At 34.9% G+C, this 25,495-nt stretch overlaps 1 pseudogene; it reads right to left on the bottom strand.

Moving 5' to 3' along the window:
* Positions 1–2,172: 2,172 nt before the first annotated feature.
* LOC125657968 (uncharacterized) lies at positions 2,173–25,495 on the bottom strand (annotated as a pseudogene).

A 25,495-nucleotide genomic window follows, 5' to 3' on the forward strand; every position in this document is an offset into this window, starting at 1 on the left:
TCAGAAATTCCCTTCTGTTCACTAGTTATTCCCCTTTGAATTAAATTTTAGGGGCTTTGGTTTTCAGACAAAGGCTCCGAGACTGTATAAGCTTGAGCAGAAAATGCATTGAAAATGAAAAGTAGGAGCATTGTAGTTGTGCACATCGTTTTTGGTTTTTTGATTACAGCGTTCGAAATGGTGGTTGACAGGGTTAAAAAATTAGGACGCCTAAAGGAGCAAAAAATTACACATATTTTCCTTTGTATGTTTTAAACTAAAAATATTTTGTTAAGACGTGTAGAGCAAAAGTTGTGCAAAATGTTAAGAGCTTTCTTTTGATATTCCTAAAAAGGGGATGGCCCCTTAAATTAGGGATCTGGGGATCTTCAAAGTTTTCGCTTTATAACTCAAAAACGGTAAATATTTCGATATGGCTTTCGCTGAAAAAGTTGTTCTTTAACATCTTATTGATCTCATAAACATAACATTTTGCTCGAGTATTGTGTTATATATGAGTAAAAAGCTTGACCCGCAAACAGGTAACCGTATCATTAGGTAGGTGAAGGGGGGAAATATGCGTATAACTTAAATAAACTTGCTTTAATTGATAAATCTGACTTCATGAAATGCTAATATTCTTTTAAAATAAGTTTTTAACGTGATCTATTGTTCCTTTAATAATCATCTATCGACAACTTTTTTTTTTTTATTATTCAGTAGCTTTAATATAAACAATCGTTCCAAAGAAAAAAAGAGGAAAAGGTTATCTCTTCTACGTTTGTTATTAAAACAACGATATATTTGAAGAAACAAACCTTCAAGCATAGAATAACTCAGTCATTAACTACACGCATCTTACATACACCGCGGGTTTTGTTTTTGTTTACAATTACGTAACCGCCTCGAGGAACCATCGCGTGTGAACCAGGGTAAAAGTAAACATTGTCGTCCTAAATATAACACAGAATGTTATGTTTTTGATCATATTGTATTTTTCGAATAATTCAGTCTTTCCAGGGATGTATATACTTGTTTATACGTCCCTGGTCTTACGTTTGGTTTGTTTTAAATTCAAAACTCTAGAGCATTGAGTCAGGCATCAATTTTAAAATCTGCAATTTAATATACAGTTCGTTTCTCAATCATGTCTAATTGAATGTGTGTTTAATATCGGAGATTCATCGCTGCTGGACTAGCGATCTGTGATTTCACACTACTTTAACTGAACATACAAGCTTTACTCAAATTCTTCGTTGTGAAAAAGAAAATGGATACATTTTACAAACATAACGAATTATTTCTGAACATGTTTTGAAATCAATAGTTTATAATCATAATTAAACCAAATCTAAACATGCGTATAGAATATTCAGAAACCCATGGCCGACCAGTCTCATTTCAAATGATTTGTTGTTTTATTGTTTAAAAACAATGACTTTGATTAAACATTGACTCAGAACTCCTGGTCCAAATTATGTAACTTCGGCACGTGCCCCTGGCGTGAAATTCATACGCGACTTCTGTGTGCACTGTGTACATAATATACCTACATGTATTTACGCAGATAGATATTAAAGTTTAATAAAATATTCAAGATTTGAGAGCAATTTGTTTGATTTATATGTATAAATAATTCAAACTCGATGAATTATTCTCTTCAGTCTGAATATTATGCTATCATAATCTTGTTGTATGATAAAATATTGGTAACAGCAATAAACCTTTATTGTATGTCCTGAGCCATAAATTTCATAAATTTAAATAGTAATTTTTTCTTCATTATTGGGACTGAAAAGTTAAATGCTGAAAGAATTTAATCTCACATACACGCGCGCCTCAAAAGACTGATTCGTGGAATGAGATCATACACGCATGTACTTGAGTAGTATAAATTTATTGAACACCTTACGATAAAAATTTATAGTACACCTTTATTCAAAGTTCAAGGTTTTTATGTCACATAGCTCCGACGGAAGACCTCTCGTTGCTTTGCAACGAGCTTTGCTCTAGTTTATTATTAGTATTATACAGCTTGGATTTGAGTTAATTAAGATATTAACTCACTAACTTAATTAATTTATTCATATTATATATGTCCTTGGGGATGTGCATCAAATACAAGAGCATGTCATTTTGAGATTGCTGCATCTTACTTACATGTCAACGCAATCAAAATCTAGCACTGTTCCATCATCGTACAATATACTTTATTGCAAAAACTTTTAAAATCTATATACAATAATGAGCATTCCTGTCAGCAATATAATTGATAGTTTACTGTGTATACATACATTTTCAGGCTGAAGTACGAATGAAAAGAGAAATTATTTCTAACGGGATCTTGTTTATCATATTAACAAATACATGTATATTGCTTTTTAATGAAAGTGCCTTAACATACAACGACACTACTGGAAGTTTAACAGACTTTGCACGATTTCCGACAAAACCGCAACATATAAGCAGCATTTAAGATGCAATGGTTTTTCTTGGCCCAGAGCTTGCATAATGTATGTTTGTCTGTGCACACTGAAAAAAATAATAATTTCCGGTTAAAATCACTGCACTATTTCTCTGAAAATTTTAAAATGACCCTAGATATATGCTATGGAAGATAAAATATTTTTTCCATGACGTATATATACCTTTTTTGCAATTTCTGCAGGACTTTTTGCATTCCAGTAGTGCGTACGCTGGGTTGGTATGGCACAATCCCGATTTTGCCCAGGAAGGGCAGCTTTTATCGTTATCCTCGCAAGCTAGTCAATGAAATTTTTCAAAAAAGTATGAAATATCAATGGTACTTCTTACTTTCATTTTTATTGATAACTCTCCTACCCTAAAAACTTTGACAAAATTGAGTTAGATGACGTCGAAAACGTTCCATGCGACTTTAATTGTACTTATATATAGCCCCCCCCCCCCCCCCACCCACCCCCCCCACCCCAGCCGAGTATAGTGATCAATGTCTACTGTAGTTTATTTCGTGTGATAATTTGTGTCAAACGCATTTATTCAATCTAATTCTTTATTCACTTAAAAGCATACTACAGATATATGAGGTACAAATATCTATAAATATGAACAGAGGGCGCAGAAAAGGCAAAGGGTCACACACTAGACTAGTGTTTAATACAAACTGAGTCAGCATGCAGTGTAGTGTAGGAACATGTTGGTGTGGAAAACAGGAGGGTTTTTTTTTATTCTTACATTTTGACGATGATTGTGATGCTACATGTACCACTTATATGATACGATTTACTATTGGAATCAGTAAGATCTGTGTATGATTTGAACCTAAAACTTCGTTATCTAATACGAATTGCTGATATCAAGTCATGCCTGTAGGAACTACATTTCTTTATGGCATCCTTGTTAGTAACTATTCATAGGCATTCATACAGAGTACATTTAGCCCACATGCACAAGATATTGTATAAACTATAATTGAGATATTTCAAATTTCTTATCTAGATATAATAATGTGTACTTAGTGATATTCTTATCTAGATATAATAATGTGTACTTAGTGAATTTCTTATCTAGATATAATAATGTGTACTTAGTGATATTCTTATCTAGATATGATAAAGTGTACTTAGTGATATTCTTATCTAGATATAATAATGTGTACTTAGTGATATTCTTATCTAGATATAATAATGTGTACTTAGTGATATTCTTATCTAGATATAATAATGTGTACTTAGTGATATTCTTATCTAGATATGATAATGTGTACTTAGTGATATTCTTATCTAGATATGATAATGTGTACTTAGTGATATTCTTATCTAGATATAATAATGTGTACTTAGTGATATTCTTATCTAGATATAATAATGTGTACTTAGTGATATTCTTTTCGTTATTACATGTGTGATTCAGGATAGAAAGTTTTGTGTTTGAACTTTGTATGTTGTTTCATGTCCCATTAGAGCATTTTTACATGAAAGGTGAAGATAACGAACAGTGGTTAATCTCATAACTCCCATAAAGAATACAAATTAAAAGAGTTGGGCAAACACGGACCCGGGACACACCAGAGGTAAGATCAGGTGCCTAGGAGGAGTAACCATCCCCTGTCGATCGGTCGCACTCGCCGTGAGCCTTATGTCATCTATAGAAATGCCACCATCTGTAGGTGAAATATCATAACTTTTCACGTAGGCATGACCTTTCTAGCATGAGGAGTCTTTATCGTGCCAACTCCTACCTTGACACGGTCATATCCGAAAGACAAGTGACTCTCATTTCCCATGCCAGGCGTTGGGCGAAGAAACAATTACTGAATATGATTGATCCTCATATATGATATCTATTTTTCCATTTTTGTTGAAGAAGTAACTGTCTATGATATCAAAAAGTCTAGTCTTTAATTTATTGTGAGGAATGGTCATGTAAAGTATTGTAAAGTCATATAGGTTTTGATGTCGGTGATTTGAGAAAAGTTTTGTGTTTTCAAACTTAGTTCTTTAGAAGTTTTAGAATCTACATTTGATTTACACCACTTATGGCATATGTTGTGGCACACTTCGTTTGAAATTTCTCCTTGGCAACTGTTAAAATTTCGTGAGAAGCAAAATTAGAGGTTTCGTAGAACATTTACCCGATCCAGCAATGTGCATGTATCTATGTTTGTGAGGGTTTTTACAATATGCAATGTAAAGAATGTTGATAAAGTCAAATAGGCCAATAAGACTATTTAATAAGATTGCGTTATGGTGTCGGGGTAGAGTAGTACTTGACACACTCGCCTCTCGTCCGATCCTCAGGATCACCAACGGCACTGGTTGTATGCGAGAAGACATTGTGGTCTCCCACTCGTATACGTGGGTTTTCTTTAAGTACTCCGGTTTCCCCGAACTTCAATGAACTTTCGCACCCATACTCATGCCGACGATATCAAGCATCATGCAAAAGCTGTATAACTTATTTGTTAATCATTGTAAAGACATTTTAAAAAAAAAAATTATGTTTTATAAATGAAATCAATATTTTATGCGATATAAATAAATATCTACCTTGTTTGGGTGGGGTTACTGTTGTTGTCAATGTCTTAAAAGATTCGTCTCCTTGTTTGTCAACTATAACAGGATCTCGCGGTTCTTCTCCTGAGTCTTCTCGTTTTGCTTGCTCGCATTTATTGCAAGCTTTTTTGCACATTTTTGACATATAGGAAGGGTTGATTTCACAATGACCGTAATTGGCCCATATTTTGCAATCTTTGTCATTGTGGTCATTTTTGCAACTAGGATCTGAACCTAAATACAAAATGAAAACAAAGCGCTTGATTTCCTATTGCTGATCAAATATAAACTACTGCTAGATATTTTTTCATATCGAATCGTATGCTCCTTTGCTTTTATGATTTTTTCATCTGCGTACTCAGTATATATTATAATATGTTACTCAAAATAGTATTTCTTTATAGATTACCGTCCATGTCCACTTCTTCATCTTCATACTTTTGCCGTGGTCTTCTCGTGGTTACCTCCCCATCGTTCACATGGATTTCTACGTCGTCATTATTTGTCTTATCAACGTCATTATTTCTTGTGTTATCATCATCATTATCATTGTTATTAGTGTCGTCAGATCCGCCCACCTCTTCACAGCTATTGCAAGATTCCGCACAATTCTTTCTCATCCAGATTGGATTTTTGGAGCATTCTCTTTCCTTCGCCCAATATTTACATTTCTTGTCGTCATACAAATTTTTACAGGAACCTATTTAAGCATAATATTGCAAAGTATGCTTTTGATAAGAAATCAATACTTTCAGAAAATATTAGATACGACAACAAAATAGAAGAAATTTATTTGATATTCAGAAATAATAATTTCCTGTATTATGTAAAGAATGCAGTTTAATGCAAAAAAATTAAGTTAGATAGGTATTAAATTAATCATCTACCATCGTTGCATCTACCACAAGATGCTCTGCAATTGGGAACCATCCAATTGGGATTCCTTCTGCATTCACCCCGTTTAGCCCAGCCTTTACACTCTCGTGAATTGTGTTTGTCACGGCATCCAACGACAGCTTGAAAGATAAATTTCTATAGAACTAAAGCATTTAAGAAGAAAATGAAACTTAAATTTAATATAGCATCTTTCTTTACTTTTTTAGACTCCGAGTGAAGGCCAGCAAGTTCTCTTTGATATGTGTTCAAAGTACATGTGTAAACAATATTTTGAATAATATAAGCAGTTCGGGGGAAAAGTTTATATTTCAAAGCTTTCTCATACAAAAGTAGATTTTTAAAAAAGGAAACCATCAATTATGCCTTTGATCATGCCGCAGCCTTATTGTAACAGGTTTGAAACATTTTAACCATAACCATTCAGTTGATCAAATGTACAGTATATATTTCACGTAGTTAAAAACGTAAGAACAATGATATTGCTACAGACAGACCAAAATCAATATAAACCTGATATTTGATCTAGCTTGATTTCCACCGTCGATACAAAAATAATCACTCACATCGTACATCTATTTACAGAACAACCTCTAATAAGGTTGGATTTAATGCTGTTAATGAAAGGTGAAGATAACGAACAGTGCTCAATCTCATAAATCCCATAAACAATACAAAATAGACAGTTGGGCAAACACGAACACCTGGACACACCAGAGGTGGGATCAGGTGCCTAGGAGGAGTAAGCATCCCCTGTCGACCAGTCACACACCCCTTGAGCCCTATATCTTGATCAGGTAAACGGAGTTATCCGTAGTCAAAATCAGTGTGCCACGAACGGTCTAACAATCGGTATGAAACACGTCAGAGAGCATTTGACCCAAAGATAGGTTGTATTGACGAACTAGACCGTTATAACGACCAAAGAATTTGCGAAATGCTGACTTTAAACGAGACTGTTGAAACTCCTGCACCATCAACTTGTTTGTCAGTAGTTTGCCGCGATTTAAAAACTGACCATACACAGAACAAGCTCTTGCGTATCGAATCAGTTGAGATGTAAACACCACATGCAGGTGATAATGGAATATCGCTACATAAATATGGGAAGTTGACAATGGAGAAGCTGAACTCATCCCGTTTGTCATAAAGATGACTCAGAGTTGTTAGTTTGCCGTTAATATCTATTTTCAATAAGATATCTAAGTATGAAGCAGAAGTGGACAACTCTGTGGTGTCTTTTATTTCGAGCTCGCAGGGATATATCGAACCGACATCTGAATGAAAGTTATTATTGTTAATAGATAAAAGTCGTCGTTAATCGAAATGTCGAATTGAAGGCCACAGCAAGATATTTTTTCTTCTCACGTAGAAGTTTTTAAATAAATTCTGCTTCATATGAATATAAAAACAGGTCAGCTAACAAAGGAACACAATTCGTGTCCATGGGAATTCCAACAGACTGTTAGAAGACCTGATCACCAAAGACCACGAAGATATTGTCAATGAGGAACTGTAGCATATTTTTTATTTCAACTTCAGAATAATTGTGCATGGAATCAGAGTGGTGTTTAACAAAGTAATTAATATTAAGTTGGGTGAATTGCCTTAGGATCAGAACACTTGATCATATTATATACTAAACAGTATACATATTTGTGTAAAAATGACATTCCAACCTTGTATGGTCTACTTTCTCATTTAAGAATAAAATACTGTATTGAAAGTCACACATAAAAGCTCTAAAACTTCATTGTTATTTCGGATTTCAAATATTTTGGTTGAGCATCATTGAAGAGACATTATTTGTTGAAATGCGCATCTGGTGCATCAAAATTGGCACCGTATAAGTTTTACATTATGACCCCTGGGTTAAGGCCTCTGCTGGTGGACTGTTAGTCCCCGAGGGTCTCTAGAGCCCAGTAGCTAAGTACTTCGTTACTAGCTTTAAAATACGGATGTATATTTAATTGCTATTATAAAATTTAGAAATTCATTTCAAAATTAAGGATTATCTCCCTCACGCATAACTCTTATCCTTAAACGAATTTGACTCCACTTTTTTGGCACACTGTTTTCCCTATAAAAGTTCTAAAACTTCATTGTTATTTCGGATTTCAAATATTTCGGTTGAGCATCACTGAACAGACATTATTTGTCGAAATGCGCATCTGCTGCATCAAAATAGGTACCGTATAAGTTTTACATCAATACAAAATTCGAAACTGTCTGACTTTGAAAATCTTTGGACAAACTGGAAAACATTTAATTGTGTATATTAGTAAATATATACATCTCTTTTGTTCACTGTTTTATTACATGTTTTATTACATGTTTTTCTTTTAATTTTGCCTTTAAATATGAAAGCATTATTCGATACACCAGCACATAAAACCTAATGTTACCTGTACTGAACTTTTATGCATGTAGAACTGTTTGTGTGTGAATATGTTTGTATGGGTGGTGAAGGTGAAATGTAAAAGTCATATGGTATCACACTAAATTATTTGATAATATATGCATATATATTTCAATGGAAAACTGCAAATTGAAAAATTAGAAATAATTACTCATGTTGTAAATCTATTTACATGTTTGGAAAGAGTGATCAATCTCATAACTCCTATAAGCGATACAAAATAGAGAGTTGGGCAAACACGGATCCCTGGATATGCCAGAGGTGGCATCAGGAGCCTAGGAGGAGTAAGCATCCTGTGTCGACCGGTCACACCCGTCGTGAGCCCTATCTGTTTATTAAGGTTCCGTCTAATTCACACTGGTTTACCTTCTTTGTGTTATAGCTCAGTTTCCAATTCTCCACGACATGTCGTCATCAAATATTATACATACAAATGTTAATCTTTTTTCTTGAACAGAAATTATGATGTTTTTCTCTCTCTCAGTCGGCTCGACTCTAAAGCTGTATCTTTTGATTAATCTACTCTGATAAAAAAAAAAATCAGACCCCATACTCATTATCCTAAAACAATGCTCAAATTTCCAGACACAAACAAACAATTGAAAATGCCAGACATAATTCAAGAGATATAGATGTTAACTGTTACATGTACTGAGTAATTGAACTAGAACAAAAGCTTTTCAATTACATCACTAAACTCAAATTTAGCTTCACGTTAAAAACCATGTCTGGCATTTCCTCTAATGCTGTGCAGTGAAGGAATCCATGTAAAGCATTATCTTGGATACATGTACTTAGCTATTGTTTTCATTAATTCTAAATGCACCAACATAATATATAACGCCTTGTATGGTTTGCATTGTAATACAGAATACCGAGCACATATAACATGCCAGTTTGACTCTTCACTGAACCTCTAATATTTTAAAATCATGTTCGCTTTTCTTGGGAGTTCTGTTAACTACTAATTCTTACCGTCATCGTCGTCATCCCTGTTTCTGGGTCTCTTTTCAGTTTCATTATCATCATCTTTGTCTTCCGGCTCGTCTCCTGCCTCACACAGTTGACACGATTTTCTACAGTTCTTGCGCATCCATGTCTTCTTAGTAATGCATTCGCCTTTCATAGACCACTTCTTACAGTCTTTATCTCCTTCTATGTTAGTGCAGTCGCCAGCTGTAAATCAAACGTTATATAAATTATCATTTAACTTTATACTTGTAAGAAAGCCGATTAGTATCAAGGAAAAAAATGCTAACTATCTCGAAATTACGAGTTAATTTTCTCGTAATTATGAGAAAAGAACTCAAAATTTAAAAGAAAAAAATATTGATGTTACGAGAATAGATCTCACAATTACGTCTTAGTTTTCTCGTAGTGTTTCATAAGAATATTTGCTTTTATATTTGCCTTGAGTTGTTCACCATGGTTACTGTTGGTTTGTTTTCTAAGACAGATCATTTGTAGAGTGTACATTGTTTTCATGCAAAGGTGAGTCACTACACCCTGAAATAGTTTCTCAAATCACTTCGAATTGATTTAATTATAGAAGATATGATGATATACAATAATTGTATATGCAAAAAAGGCAAAGAAATTATAAATTTTGATAAAAACATGATTTTCAACAAAATTATTTCTACACATATGAACAAAAGACTCCCGTAGATTTGAACTTGGGATCTGCGGTTCACTAGTCCAACGTTTTGTTTTTTTCTCTTTTATTTCTAACCCAATGCTTTAACCACTGAGCTACGATGATAGACAAACAAATCGATCGATACAAATAATTTCACAAAACATTTAAATCGCCATCTTGTGACGTACTGTCATAAAGATTATAAGCTTTAGTGTAGTGAACTATCTTAAGCGTACATGTGATGAGTATCACCTCCCCTTCCCGACAGAGTCATATCAACTTATCTTTTTCTCCCCAGTCACACGAAAAAGGTATTCCATGTGGGGAAAAGGGAAGTAACACACCCCTTAATTCCCAAATCTAGCACTTTTAAAAATGCTGACCTATAAATTTTAATCAGATTTGCCTCCCTTCCCAATTTTGAAATGCACTTCAAGGAAATTGTGGTATCTTCATTAATTCCAGTTGTATATAACGAAAGGTGAAGATAACAGCAGTGATCAATCTCATAACTCCTATAAGCAATACAAAATAGATAGTTGGGCAAACAGCTTTTTGTAATCTATCCCCTTAGTCAACAGGTATGATTTATAATGCATGCATGTGCGAATGGTTGTATCGGCTGATGTACACAACTTGATTTCTACACCCTCTCCGAATATCACTGCAATACCTGCACTCCAATCAGTTATATATCATTATCAGTAGCAACATAATTCTGATCTGAGAGATATTTTTCAATGCATTTGCTACATAATGGGTAATCTTATATTAACATTGCAAAATGATTTTTATCATTTTGAACAGTATCTGACGTTAAGATATGCATTTCTATAAGCAGGTCATAGAATAGACAAGAAAGAACTGAACAGCATACTGTATGTATGTACACCTCTCTCTCTCTCTCTCTCTCTCTCTCTCTCTCTCTCTCTCTCTCTCTCAGTTTATGGATTATATTCATATAATATTTATATCATCAACCCATTATCATTTATTTCAAAGCAACAGATTCCGCTAAACAACTCATCTTTAGCGGTATATTCATGACGTCATAATGAAATATCATGTCATTTTCATGCAAGTGGGATAAGAAGAACATCCCAGTTGTGTAAATAAGAAGAGTAATTAAGCATGGTATATATGAAAGTTGAAAAATGGGGGTAGGGAGGAATCTCGGCGGTATATAGCCAATAACGTCCCTTGTTCTTTCAAGATCTTGAAATTTCGAGACCATTTCTCATGATTTGGAGATCTTTTCCTTCATTACAAGAAAATTAGATATTTTCGTTGACACTAATCAGCTTTCGTACTTACATGAATATGATATATATTGGATATTCATTTGTTTTAATAATGCCTTAGTCTTACTTTAGTCTTACTTCCATACAATAAACAAGAGGCCCATGGGCCATATCGCTCATATTTAAAGATTTTGCCTACATATTCGCATTTAAAACTTTGATCCCTGTTGTGGCCCCAACTTATCCCCGGGGGCCATGACTTTACAAACTTGAATTTGCACCATGTCATGAAGTTGTCATGTAAATGTAAACTTTCATGTCCCATTGGTTCTTCAGAAGAAGGTTTTTAAAATTTTCCCTATATATTTGTATGGAAAACTTTGATCCCCTATTGTAGCCCCATCCTACCCCCAGGGGCCATGATTTTGACAAACTTGAATTTGCATTATGTCAGAAAGCTTTCATGTATATTTCAGCTCTTCTGGCCCAGTGGTTCTTGAGAAGATTTTTAATGATCCCACCAATGTTTGCATTTTTGTGATTATCTCCCCTTTGAAGAGAGCATGACCCTTCATTGAACAAACTTGAAAGCCCTTCACCCAGGGATGCTTTGTGCCAAGTTTGGCTATAATTAGCCCAGTGGTTCTGGAGAAGAAGTCGAAAATGTAAAAAGTTTACAGACAGACGGACAGATGGACAGACGGACGGACAAACGACGGACAACAGGCAATCAGAACAGCTCACTTGAGATGTCATCTCAGGTGAACTAAAATGAGACTCGACAACAGTGGTCTTAATTCATCGTACTTGCTGTTTTTTTCGTCCCCGTGTTACATTTGCCACAAGACTTTCTACAAAACCTCGCCATCCAGTCGGCATTGGTTATACAGTCACCATTTGTGGCCCATTCTTGGCATTTGTCATTCTTGAATTGATCCACACAGTCACCTATTCAAGAAATTATTTGAAAAATTTATTTAAAAAAAAACTGGCAAATCTGCATTTCAAAAATCGTGCCTGTACATTTACATGTATCTGTTTGGTTATAACATCAGTTTTTACTGCTCAGTAGAGAATTCATGAAGTTCCTAACATAATTACGCATTAAAGCATACGAGTCGTGGGAGTCTATTAAGGGCGCTCGCTTCCGAGGAGGCCACAAGGTTCAATTGTACAAAATTAACGTAAGTCAATTATGCTTGAATATTAGAGAATATAGCAGGTCGGTGACTCCTTAATCTTTCGGAATATCAAGTTGGTGACGCCTTAATCTTATGATATATAAGAAGTCGGTAATGCCTTAATCTTATAAAATATAAGAAGTCGTTTACGCCTTAATCTTAAGTCTATAACGCCTTAATTGTACGTATATAACTATTGTGTGACGCCTTACCCATGACCCAGTCCTCTGGGAACAAATTAGCGAACAATCCAAACCACTGCCACGACCACGCTGCCACATGGTTCTCTGAAAAAATATTTCAGAAGTACTCCAACATTAATCACTAACACCTTCTGATCAATTTCCCATTTGTCACTGGACTCTATCTTTTCCTGTTCATCCATTCGCACATATCAACATTAGAATTGAAACTGTACCGTGTAAGGATGATGTTAATTCAACAAGTTTGAGTTTAAATTTTCTACAATATCTTAGTGACCCATGGGGAAAAAGGGGGAAGAAACCTCCTCAGTGTACCTGTAGCCCCAACAAGGATCTGCAAAAGGCTGTAATTTGAAAATCCCACTACATTCAAAATAGTTCCTTATCGTTCCGCCCTCTAATCCCTTATAGACCTCATTCCTTCGTTTTGAATACGTTTTACCAAATGTTTAACATTATAATTCATTAATACAATAATGGTAAAACTAAGTGGTCTAACAATAAACATAGAAATTGGAATTTCAATCCAAAGTTTTCAAGGAAGTCCACGCTAAAAAAAAATGTCCCCCACCCGTGCGCGGCAACAAGCTTAGAGCTTTTCAATCCGCGCTGAGTTAGCATCCATCCATTGCATGGTGACGTCAAATGTTTTAACTGTGACAGATGAACATGACGAATGCTGTATATTTCATTTCTTGCCACTTAATGTGCCCCCGTCTAGTTGTAGCATTTATTTGCTAACCTATTTGTTATCTGTTTAAAGCTATTTTGCGCCAGGTTGATTGAAATTGTTGCAATTGCTTAACGGAAGTAAGGAAAGTTACAAGTCTACAGAACGAACAGATGAACAAACGTACATAAAAAGTAACTCCATCTCAAAGTTTGGTTCTGTTCAGAGTGTTTTGACTATTTATAATGAACTCGCTATAGAATAGCTTAAGACTGGTGGTTTTCAAATATCAAAGGCTGATAAAAAACAAATGTATATTCGTCAATCAAAATCACATCGATCAACATGATAGTACTCAACGTGCTCTACATCCGTTATCCCATCACGTTCACATTTCCAATGTTTTGGCCTCTAAAATCTTTTACGAATTGTAATGATAGTCATTTCCTCATGAATGTGCTGCAGTTGTGAACAATGCATGGATAAATCTTTATAAATATAGTACGACTATTTCAACGGCTGGGAATTCCGATAAAAATTAGGATAGAATGGTAGATGTTAAAATGAAGTTCATTTTTGAAAATACATTAGGGTATGAACGGCAACCTTCACGCCGACATACATTTCATGAAACTCTTTGATGATATACATGGAGTATATATGCCGGAGTGAAGCATTGCAGTTCATACCCTCATGAAATGTGAAGACAACGAACGGTGATCAATCTCATAACTCCTAAAAGCAATACAAAATAAATAGTTGGGCAAACACGGACCCCTGGACACACCAGAGGTGGGATCAGGCGCCTAGGAGGAGCAAGCATCCCCTGTATTTTCAAAAATAAAATTTAATTCTTAAATACCTCCCGATTCCTCTGTTTCATGTCCACATACACGACACGCCCTCTTACAGGAAACCTTCATGAAATCTGGGTTGATATTGCATTCTCCCTGAGTCGCCCAAACATTACATTGCCAGTCATTATATGTGTTGATGCAATCTAACAAATATGGATAAATGGTGAAATACATAAAAGTACAATGATAAAGACTAAAATAAAATCGAAACTTAGACCTTCTTCGTGTAAAAGTAATTTTTGCTATAAGATTGGTCGTTCAGTGAGGAAGTTGAACCGTGTCACAAGGGAAATGTCACACACAACGTAAGTTCACTTTTCATTCTTTTAAAGGTAGATGAGTACTAATAATCAAGAATCTTCATTCAAACTAACATGGCGAATATTTCTATAATGGCGATATATGATAGATCATGCAACATAAACTATTTGATTTCACACAAGATGAAAAGAATATGACAATATTTTAAGTCCATTCATAACTAAAACTTTCGGACATCTTTGGATAGTGTATGCATCGCGCGCACCTTCTTTACAAGTGGTCAGAAAGAAAACAGATTACAGAGTGTAAAATACATTTCGCCAGATCATGTGTAAAATACCAAAGAGTAGTTAGATATACACAGATCCAATAATTGCTGGAAAAATAGCACGTGATATGCTAATTAGACAGTCACGTGGTCAGCAATATGCACCATTTGGAGAGAGTGTTTAAAAAGACAGACTATTTTTGTATGCCTATTAAATAATTATTTTCGTTTCATTATATTCATAGAATACCGTAGTATCGATATCTTAACTAGAATCTAACATAAGAATTGGAGCATAATGGTGATAAATAGCATAGGGTAGGCGCGTTACTCTTACCACTAGGCCTGTTTTTCTTCAGTTTTTCTCCAGGATTGGGTGCTTTGCAATCATCTGACCCGTCAGGACATATGCACTTACAGTTCTGGTCCACAAATCCCCCTCTGATACATTTGATGGTTTTTGGACAGTGTGCTGCAATATATTTGAAAGTTTAATCATTAAGAGAGATATGAAGAACCCTTAAGGAAAAGCGATATACATGTATAGCAAAAACTTACCGGCACATTCATACATTCTGTTAACTGCTTTGACGTCACTGAAAGCGAGTTCTTTTCTCCACACTTTGCCTATAATGTCTGCCGATGTTTTATTCTTGGGCCGAATAGTAGTAGATCTTCCATCCGAAGAAAAGGCCTTTTGAAAAAGTTTACAGGCAGGTATATTTGATTTATCAAATGAAATACCTTCTCATTACTTCTCATACAATTGAAACTGATATATCATATACGTCATTCTTACCGTCATTCCATAGTGCATGACAGACGTCAATTCATAATTGACGTCATACTGATTCACTTCTCTAGTCCTGTATTTTTGGAACCATACGCGCATGCTTGGGGCAACATTTGCATAGATGATGTCAATGTACTCGTCTCTGTTTGGGAGCTGGTGTTCGTGAACTAGACCCATGGCATGTCCAATTTCGTGTAAATATAATCCTTTCTTTATATGGTAGATATATAAAATTGCTATTAGCATAAAGTTTTCCGCCTGTTGATATGTAATACTGTTACATATAAGCACATTTCAAGAGAGAAAACCAACTCTTCACATAAAAGTAGTTTGATCAAAGAGGCTCGTCTTCCTGATTGTGGAAAAATGAAAATAAATGAATAAATAAAAATATGAATCTTCTATAAAATCACGTTCAAAGTCGTTATGTTAAAGATTTCGACACGTTTTGGTAACTGATAAATCGTTCGAATAACACGCCTTGCACAATACAATGCAACAATGATATGATAATATTTGCAGGGTGTGTTACAAACCAAAACGTGTCGACATCTTTATGAAAACGACTTTAAAAGTATTTCTATTTGTTTATGTTATTCTCCACAATCTGGAAGACGAGCCCCTTGTGAGTTTGATATCAAATATATGCATTTGTAACTGCATGTATCTACAAGAAATGATGTGGAAATATTTGAAGAGATCGATCGGTCGATCGATAAATACATGAAGATAGATAGATAGATAGATAATTGAGAAAACATAAAATTGTGTGTTGTTGTCAAAATAAAAATATTGGACAGTGAAATTTTAAACAGGTTTCATGGAGAAAATTTTCGTTCATTTATATTTAAAAGGTTGGACTATGACACAGCGTGTTCTTCGGTAAAAATTGGGCTCCTTTGTTGTGATGATAATACTTTTAACTTTTCCTTTATGTGTTCTGTGTGTTCATGAAAGGCGAAGATAACGAACAGTGATTCTCATAACTCCTATAAGAAATACAAAACTGAGAGTTGAGCAAACATGGACCCCTGGATATACCAGAGGTGGGATCAAGTGGCTAGGAGGAGTAAGCATTTCCTGTCATAATAATGTATAAAACTTTACACGCAAAAATCCCAACTAATCGACAACATAAAAAATACATGTAGATTAGAACCTCCACCATATCGTGTTTCACATCCCCGGCGTAGATCTCCATAACTAGACATCGATGTACTTAATTCCACTTCGCAACCGGGAACCACTGACTGGATCACGGTGCCGCGTCAATGACCCTGCTTCAGAAGTGAAAGGAACAGATCCTTCGGATAGGACCTTAAAAACGGAGGACACAGTAGACGTTTGCACGATAAAGAACCCTCACTACTTCCGTCCTGAGCGACAGGCATATATCAACAATTGTGGCACCTCACCTTCAGATGATGACGTCTCTACATGGATGAAAAAATGAGAGGTAAAACAACAAGCACTTTAATGCTGTATACCGGGACATTTTCGCCCCATCATATTTTCGCAGAGTTGGGTTAAACTAAAGCAGCGATACATGTGAATGGTTTTGAATGCAAGGTGAATATAACGAACAATGATCAATCTCCAGTTTGATTAGAATCAGACCCCATACTCACTATATACGTTGGGATGTGATAATGAATATTGGGGCTGATTTTAATCAGATTGGATCAATTTCATAACTCCTATAAGAAATTAAAAAATAAAGAGTTTGGTAAAAATCAACCCGTTTGTCATAAAATTGAGTAGTTCGTTTGCCGTTAATATTAATTTTCAGTGAAATATCGAAGTACAATGTAGATGTTGATCAATAACTCTGAGGTGTCTTTTATATTGAGTTCACATGGGTATAGCGAATTGACATATGAATGAAAATGTGTATTTTTAATGCAAGGTGAAAGATAACGAACAGTGATCAATCTCATAACTCCTACAAGCAATACAAAATAGATAGTTGGGCAAACACGGACCCCTGGACACACCAGAGGTGGGATCAGGTGCCTAGGAGGAGTAAGCATCCCCTGTTGACCGGTCACACCCGCCGTGAGCCCCATATCCTGACCAGGTAAACGGAGTTATCCGCAGTCAAAATCAGTGTGCCAAGAACGGCTTATCAATCGGTATGAAACACGTCAGACAGCATTTGACCCAATGCGAGGTTGTATTGACGAACTAGATCGTTATAACGACCATAGAATTTGCGAAATGCTGACTTCAATCGAAACTGTTGAAATCCTTGTACCATCAACTTGTTTGACATATATTTAAATGTCGAGTTGAGGGCCATAATATTTATTTTCTTCTCATACAGAAACTTTTGAATAAATTCTGCCTCATAAGAATGTGAAAAGAGGACAGGTAACAAAGGAGCACAATTCGTGTCCATGGGAAATCCAACCACTGTTGGAAGAACTGATCACCAAAGACTACGACGATATCGTCAATGAGGAACTCCGGCATATATTTTTTATTTGAACTTCAGTGTAATTGTGCGTGGAATCAAATTGGTGTTTAACAAAGTAATTTTTGGATGACTGATTACTAGATAGGAATATGTCTTTTTCCCATTTGTGTTGAAGAAGCAACTGTCTGTGATGTCAAAATGTCTAGTGTTTAAATTATGGTGGGAAATGGTTGTGTAAAGTGTTGAGAAGTCATATGTTTTGATGTTGATTTGAGAAAAGTTTTGCTATTTCAAATTTACTAAAAGTTCTTTAGAATGTTTTAGAATCCATATTTGATTTACACTACTTCTGGCATATGTTGTGGAACAATACGTTTGAAGTTTTCCCTTCACGGCAATTGTTATTTTCGTTAGGAGCAAAGACTATTTACTGGATCCAGCAATGTATCTATGTTTGCAAGTGTTTTTGTCAAGTTTAGGAATCCAGTATAGGTATTCATTCGTCCCATTGACTGGGATATCAAGTGTGTTAAAAGCTGAAGCATGATGTTTAAGAATTTCACCTTTCGAAAGGACAGTCGGTGTATAAGTAGGATTACTAAATCAGAAATAAATTTTAAAGTGCGTTTAAAATACAGTTGTAGTAATGAGCATAACAAACAAAGACAATGTTGTAAACAAGCTTTGTCAGTTGAACCAAAACATATTCCTCATGTAACCTATCTAATTCTTTGATCACTTCTGGTTTACTAAACACAAAAAGATATATGGTACTTACGTTTGTGTTGATGTGTCTAATACGGGATTTTTAAATTCCTCTTATACTTTTAATCCAGTATCAAGTTTTTCTTTTTCATATTTAGCCCATCGTCTTGCATAATCGTCGACAGAAGATTTAAAATGGACCAAAAGAGTTTTTCAATGGATCTGGGCAAAAATGATTTAGCGATATAAAAAAAAGTACCTACATGTACCATATAATGATTTAAAAGATTTTGATACTATAGACTTATTCCCTATCAATTGCGTATGAAGATGTATGTGACGAGGACCATAAAAAATAATATATTGTGCCAAAACAACTACTCACTGCCGTGCAATTAGAAACAAATCTTTGCGATTGATGATGTTGTAGCGCCCCTTTTCATTTTCGAATTATCTATGAAATGATTTGTGAATTATCACTCATAAAAAATAAAAAGTTCGTACCCATCTGCATCCATTGATGTCCAAATTCAAGATTTGTTCCCCTCCAACCATTCCAAGCTGTGAATTGCACCTACACAGAAGAAACATTTCCTAATACATCTATGACACGTCTTGTATAATAAAAACTCTTCATAAATCAATGTATAAAGGGCTGGTTTTTTTCATGCAATTAAAAATAAACTAACCCATGGCCATTCTGAAATCGGACAAAATTGACGTCGCTGCTTGTTTTTTCCCGAAATTTGATACAGGTATATTTCTCCCATTCCCTCATTGCAGTCTTCATGATGTACTTGTCCTTTGTTGCTATTTTTAAAAACTTTAAAATTTTAGACAGGATCAAAATCCTAAAAAACAAAGAAGATTACTTCATGGTCTCGATGGAAATGTATCAATTTCGTCACCTACTCATCAAAGACATTTTCAGTTGAGAAAGTGCACAGCAAAGATTGAAGGGGAAATGAGGACAGGGGAGTCATAACTATAAAATACGGTGCTGTATCATCAGTACACCTCTTCCGACTGATTTGGGTTTTATCGACTTCATTTGGCAATTTATAACATTCAAACTTTTACATTTCTTCAAAATTCGTTTAGAAATTAATTGACTCCACATTTGAGCAAAGATGCCTGATGTCATTCTATAACAGTCTAATAGGTGGGGGTATTTATTACATACTAAAATCTCCATTAGCAAAAACATATGGCATGATTCCGTTCGGCCAACGTAGGTCTGTTCTTCTAACCGCTTTCCTCTTCTTCCTCTTTTGCTCGAAATAAGGCATCATCTCTATGGATCCACTGAAGAGAGAAATAGAGAGTCGTATTCATAGAGACACTCCAATGAACACCATTAAGCATGACCATAGTCATGAAAGATAAAATCAATGCCGATATAACCGCTACAATGAGGAAAAGGAACATCATTTCAATAGAACCACTAAGTGAGAAATATGCATCATTTCAATTAATACAACCACAAAAGTGATTAAATTAAGGCACCATTTCAAACAGATCCACTGAAGTGATAAAGATAAGGCATCATTTCAATAGCACCACTAAAGTTATAGAAATAAGGCATCATTTCAATAACACCACTAAAGTTATAGAAATAAGGCATCATTTCAATAGCACCACTACAATGGGGAAAAAGAACGTTATTTCAATAGAACTACTAAAGTGAAAAATAGGACATCATTTCAAAAGAACCACGGCAGAGAGAAATAGGACATCATTTCAATAGAACCACTAAAGTGAGAAATAGGGCACGAGTTCAATAGAACTTAAAGTGAGAATATTTTAACTTTGCATCATATCAATAAAACTACTACGGTCCAATACTGCGAGAAATAGGGCATTTGTTCATTAGAACCACTAAAGTGAGAAATATTGCAACATTTCAATAGAATCACTAGAGTGAGAAATATTGCAACATTTCAATAGAATCACTAGAGTGAGAAATATTGCAACATTTCAATAGAACCACTAAAGTAAGAAATATTGCAACATTTCAATAGAACCACTTGAGTGAGAAACATTGCAACATTTCAATAGAACCACTAAATTGAGAAATAGGGCATAACGTCGATAGAGCCACTAAAGTTACAAATAGGGCATGGTTTCAATAGAACCACTGAAGTGAGAAAAATAGAACCACTGAAGTGAGGAAAATAGAACCACTGGAGTGAGAAATATGATATCATTTCAACAGAACCACTAGAGTGAGAAATATGGCATAAATTCCATAAAAACATTACCACGAGATATCGACTCTCTCCTGTGAGAAAGCTAGCATGCATTCTATTACACCACTATAGAGAGAAATAAGACACCATTTCCATAAATCCAATAATGTGCAAACAGCATGTTGCTGATAACATACTATTTCCACAGACCAATACTGTGAGCTGCATTTTGACTTGGAGTATTTGCTTATACATCGACATTTGGAACAAATTTCCATAAACAAATTAAGATTTCTTTTCCTTACAATGCGCAAAAATTACAATGTACTGATCTAAAACAATCGATATAAAAGCTGACTTTGAAACAGGGCATCCATTTCCTTAAAATTTTCACAATACTAATCACAACTGTTTCGGCAAAGAATAATAATATAGATGAACAAAACATCGAGTACTATTCTGGAGCGCTGTAGAAGAGCTGGTACTGGTCCTCTGTAAGATTCATATCTAGTTCTGCCATGATCATACCACCAGGAGATAGCATCTTTTGTGCAGCAACTAAAAGGTCGAACAATTATTTTAATTTTCATAAGATTGCCTGGTGTCTCCAGCTATTCAACATGGTATCATATTACTTTCATGTCATGTGCGGTACATATTTGCAATATATATATATATATATATATATATATATATATATGCATATATATATATATATATATATATATATATATATATATATATATATATACACACACAGTTTCTTTGATTTTTTGGTGTATTTATTAGTGAATACATATAGATTTCTAATTAGTGAATAGATGTATAATTTTTTGTGTTGCAGGGATATGAAAAAAAAATAAACAGTGAGGAAATGATATTCCATGATACAAGCTGTCCAGGCATTTCATCCCTTAATTAATACTTTGAAATTGTAATTTAACTTGGTATCCAGTTTATATTTCAGGCTGAGAGGTCATGTGTATGTTACAGTATTTAAATATCAAGAATTTACAAACAATGAAATATCAAAGGTTTGTTTTTCAATTGCACAATATTAGCTTGATATCAATGCCTCCATGAATCACACCATATTCACGCCAATTCTGTGCTGTTCAGTGTATATTGATAATACTTACGGTCGATTCCTCCCAGCGCTTGTGTGATGATTTCGTCAATGCTCAAATCAGTATACATCCTCGATGTTTTCTGGGGAAATGTCCAGTTTCTTTAATTCCGCCAGCATTTGTCCTCGGCAAATAGCGATCAACGCAAATGTCTGTAACAGAATAACACGCCATTTCTTGTTAGCTGTTCGTTTAAAGTAATTTACTGGATTTAAAAAAAAAAAAAAATAGCATACATGTACATAAATTGTCTAAACTTACCACAGTGTTGGCATAGTTTACAAGTTTTAAGAGTTATCTAATATTGTACATGTTTTTATCGTTGATGTTTACGTACTATTCGAGAAACAAGGGATCCATTGGCCTTAAACATAGTTTTCGGTATTTAGAAATTGTCGTGTTACCTGTGTGTTTCTCATGCTTCTCCGTGTATACTGGTATACGATAGATGTCGCATACAATTAATAATTAAGAACTCAACAGGATCCAGTTGTACAAAAGTTAGTTAAATTTAACAGACAGTTATCGCTATATAAATGTAAGAGTTAATGTTTAACTGTCTGTTAAAGTTAAGTAACCTTCGTGCAACTGGGTCCTGGTGTTTAAGTTTTATCACATTACAGTACAATTCGATGTTCTATACGATTTCTAAAAGGGTAAATGAATTTTAACGATTTCAAAGTGGGTTCATTGTTCATTTGTGATGTCCAGGAGTAAAGATTTTCTAAAATATATTACATTTTTAAGATGTGAACAACTAACAACCATCTAGGAAGCTGAAACCTGAATCCAGGAGACATGTACAGTAGCTAAGTACTTCGTTACTAGCTTGAAAATACGGATGTATATTTAATTGCTGTTATAAAGTTTAGAAATTCATTTCAAAATTAAGGATTATCTCCCTCATGCATAGCACTTATCCTTGGACAAATTTGGCTCCACTTTTTTGGCACGCTGGTTTTGGCTATATTTAGCTCTAAAACTTCATAGTTATTTCGGATTTCAAACATTTCGGTTGAGCATCACTGAAGAGACATTATTTGTCGAAATGCGCATCTTGTTCTTCGAAATTGGTACCGTATAAGTTTTACATACATGTATTTCAGTTGCTCATTATAATTATGCAATCATTTTGCCTCCTTGATGTCCAGAAATGAAGAAGATTATCTAAGATACACGTGTTATGCATTGCATGTTCAATTTATGACTAATTTGGCTCCTGGGGCATGAACCCAGAACCGTAACGTCATGGATGTTTACAATTTTGATAAGGCACAGTGTTCATTATAGCCATGCAAACAATAGAAGAATTCCTAAGCTATGCATTTTCAATATAGGACCATATATGTGGGGAATATGACCTTAGGGTCCAGAGGTCATGACTTTCAGTGTTTTGGTATAAGGCTCAGTATTCATTATAATCATGCAAATCATTTTGCATCCTTGATGTCCAGAAGTAAACAGCTATCAAAGACATAATACAGCTTCATTATACATATATGACCAACTTAGCCGCAGTCTGTGTGATCATGAATTTCACAATTTTGGAGAGGGATCGTTGCTTATTATAATCATACAAACAGTGTGACTGCTTGATATCCACGAGTCAAGAAGAAGAAGAGTTTTGAAGCTTGTATGAATTTTGATGAATTTAGTCCCACCCCTAAGGACCCAGTGATCGAGGCAGACACCCTAAAATTAACAATTCTTGTTTCTCTTTACCCATATACAGGTATGCTGTGTACCAAAATTGGTTAGAATTAGTTCAGCTGTTCAAAAGAAGCTGAAAAATATTCATCAAGACTGACAAACGACGAACAACGACAGACAAAACTGATAGCAATAGGCCACCAGGGTCACTCAGGTGACCTAAAATTTGTGAATTATTGAGGCACATTCCTCTTCATGGTCTCCCTTTTCTAAGATTCCTTATAGACAGTGTATGTGAATGCTTCGAAGACGGGGGGGGGGGGGGGGGGGGGGGGGGGGCAGCCTGTTGTTAACATTAAAAAGACAACAACACAGAATGAAGTTCCCTAGTTTTACTCAACTTGTTCTTTATTTTCTTATGTGTTTAAAAACAATTTCCAAATGAACCAATTGAATAGTGATTGCTGGTTTAAAAAGATGAAAAGTTATTCTATGACTAAGTATCAAAATTACTCATTGATAAAAGCATTGCACAATTAGCTTTTACTGCATGTATAAATGTGTCATCAGATCTAGGGCTTTCATTGAAAGGATCAAGTTGCTGTCGATGGATTTTTATCTTATGGATAATTCATGAGTATTATGTTTGAGATCACAAAATATTAAGAATTGCAAGAAGCTATAGATACGTATTTTGATGTGTAATTTTTCAGATATACTTAGGAACATGTATCTATCTTGTCTCATGTTTTGAATGTTTGTATCTAATGTTAAGTCAGACATACAATACGGACTTATTAACAGTTAACTAATATTATGTCCCTTGGTCACCATCTTGGGATGAAAACTCTTAGAATGAATTATCCCACGTTGGCCTCTGTGGGTTATCTGTCTGTGCCATTGAGATTTTTTCTTCACTTTCCCATGTTGATTAGATTGATTGATTGGTTGTTTAACGTCCCTTTCGAGAATCTTTCACTTATTGCCGGTAAGGGTTGCAAAATTTAGGCCTATGCTCGGCGCTTACCACCATTAAGCAGGGAGGGATCTTTATCGTGCCACACCTGCTGTGACACAGGACCTCAGTTTTTGTGTTCTCTCCCAAAGGACCGCCCCATTTAGTCGCCTCTTACGACAAGCAAAAGATGCTGAGGACCTATTCTAAACCGGATCTCTACGGGACTTTGTTGATTAGAAAGTAATAAGCTTCAAATTTACTCGTAAATCTCAGGTAGTTGGTGGTGTAAAAACGGAAAAGTTGGTTATTCACCGCAATATGGCGGCCAAGGGACAGAACTTGGTTAACCGTTGATATGTTCATTATACTGTCAAAATAATTGAAAAGCTGCTAGATATAGAAATGTATTCATTAAGTTTAGTCTTAATGGAAGCAATTTGATTTAATCAGACTGCATTGAAAGTTGTTTCAGATCAGAAATTCTTCCCTTGGTCAAAAATATGCATTGGTCGTTAGACAATATATAGGATACAAGATTAAACATAGATCTGTTAAGTGAAAATAAAATAGCAAGTAGAATGAATTTAGTTCTTTGTACATTTAATTTCACAAACAAACAGAATTATGACGTTTTATCCGCAGAACACGGTATACAACGTTTGGATAGTACAATTGTATATAGATGTACACGGTACACACCAAAGGTAGAGAGCTTCATCAAAACTAATGAGGACAATGCATGGAAACATTAGTATGCATAACGATGTTGAATACTTATGCTATACTTATATATGAAATGCCCTGAATTGGATTAATAAATTGTTGTTGGTGATTTTTCATTACAAAAGACTTACCGTTAAAACCAGGAACTGTAACATCATCGTAAAATTCGCTGGTACATCGACATGAACGCAGAATTGGGTAACCTTTTTAGGGGGATCTTTTCGTTTGCCGAACGACAAGATGAAAGCGACAAAACGACGGAAAACGCTTCAAACTAAGGCACTTGACC

Source organism: Ostrea edulis, chromosome 9 (genome assembly GCF_947568905.1).
Source record: "Ostrea edulis chromosome 9, xbOstEdul1.1, whole genome shotgun sequence".
In the NCBI taxonomy this organism is placed as follows: Eukaryota; Metazoa; Mollusca; class Bivalvia; order Ostreida; family Ostreidae; genus Ostrea; species Ostrea edulis.